Source organism: Solanum lycopersicum, chromosome 6 (assembly GCF_036512215.1).
Source record: "Solanum lycopersicum chromosome 6, SLM_r2.1".
Taxonomy (NCBI): domain Eukaryota; kingdom Viridiplantae; phylum Streptophyta; class Magnoliopsida; order Solanales; family Solanaceae; genus Solanum; species Solanum lycopersicum.
In genome coordinates, this window is record NC_090805.1 from 7,753,852 (window position 1) to 7,755,829 (window position 1,978).

Here is a 1,978-nt window from a genome sequence, read left to right on the forward strand (position 1 = left end):
ATAGTCAATAAAGTATTGACTGATAAATATATTCATGTCCCAAATTGTAGTTAAGTCATTTCCTTAATCTCTTGAATCAGTTACTTGATTCATTGTGGGTATGGGACTACAATGAATCATTTCACTTGTAAGTAAAACATAGGACCAAAGGAGTTTTTGAAATACACAACAACAATAAGAAAAATACTTAAAAATAATGTAAGTCTACAAAGAGGAGCTGTCGGCCTAAGAGGATCAAATCACCAATGTTCGCGCGAGTTGTTCTAAAATTATGTTGATGATACTAATATATATTAATCATAAATAAAATAATTGTGTGCTTCTAATGCATTAAAATACATCATATTCATACCACAATTCACAACCAACGAATTAAGAAGTCTAGTGACTAGACCTTCCAGAAATAGCATGTTATTTAGGAGGAGCTTTCTTTGATCATGCATATCCTTATGTGTATGTGTGCATACACCCATACTTAGTAAAAGTGGTGTAATAACCCCTACTATTTACTATTTTGTAGATGCAGGTTAAGGGACAGATTGACGACTATTGCAACGGTTTGGACATCAGCGTTTCTCTAGACCATTTGGTAGGTCCCCTTAATTTCGAGGATGCTACAGTTTTAGTCTAGCCTTAGTTTTAGACATAGCTAGTGGATGTTGTCCCTAGAGTTTCTTTCATGAATTTATTGAAAATTTTGTTATAAGGACATTTTGGCAAACTACTATGATATATTATTCTTCGATATGAATTGATTCCGCAATTATTAGATGGTTGTTTCTTTATGTTGAGCTTAGTATATGATGAATTCGTAAAATAACTATATGAAGTCTATGTATACTTCATACGTTTAAAAGTTTTAAATTTTCCGCTAAAATTAACCATATGAATGTGATTAATGAAAGATGAGACTTGTTCTGCAATCTCTGAGAGGTCAACGACGCTGGTTGCGATTAGGATTCAAGAATCGCGGTTGTGACAGTAGACTTAACAAGAAAGCATAACCAATGTCCAACTTTAACAATATAATCCAACTACATATATCAAGAGGATAATCATCATCATATATATCATTTACATTATAGCTGTCACATTCAGGTTTACCCCCTAGATGTAACTGGCGTCATCTTTTTTTTCAAGGACTAAGACTAGACTCTTAGTCTCATTTCATTATATTCATAGGTTGAAAAATGCGAAAAAATTAAAACTTTCATAACAACTAATTGGAGGTCAACATAGACCTCTACATACACATAATATATAGTCATATAGAGTATACATAGACCCTTCATATAGAAAGGTTACATATCCTTGTACTTTTATTGCACATTATTATCTAGAATATACCATTGTCATAAAAATCATCTCATCTTATAACTATCTATTCGGAGTGTATAAAATTTGGGAATAACCCTTACATCAATCAAACAAGACCACATATAGGTCATACAAAAGTATAGTACTCAATTTAAAAGGAAAAAAAATGAAAGTCTTTAAGCTGATAACAAGTCCGTAAGCTAGATAATGGCATTTCCCCGGGAAGTTGTGGACCAACTGTACTTAGATGAAGTGAAAAATCCAAGTCTTCAATAATATCTACTTCCGAACTCTTCAACAACCAGAACCTAAAATATTTGGGAAAAGGAAAGAAAACGGGGTTAGTACTCCAAATGTACTAAGTATGAGACCTTATGCACATATACAAGCAAAACATGCTAAAAAGGGACTTTTAGTCAAAACATGCTATTTTAAACTTTTAAGAACCTAATGCAAAGTCAAGCAAGTCATATCAACAAACCAATCATGCTTATAAACTCAATAAGTAATACGTATTCCAACATACTTGAAATCATGATTTACTACAGCCCTATCATCACGGAATAACATCATAAGAATGAAATAAGAGTCAATCATATCATAATAAGCAAGACAACTACACATGAATCCTGATCAAGTCAACAAGTGCAATGACCAGGCA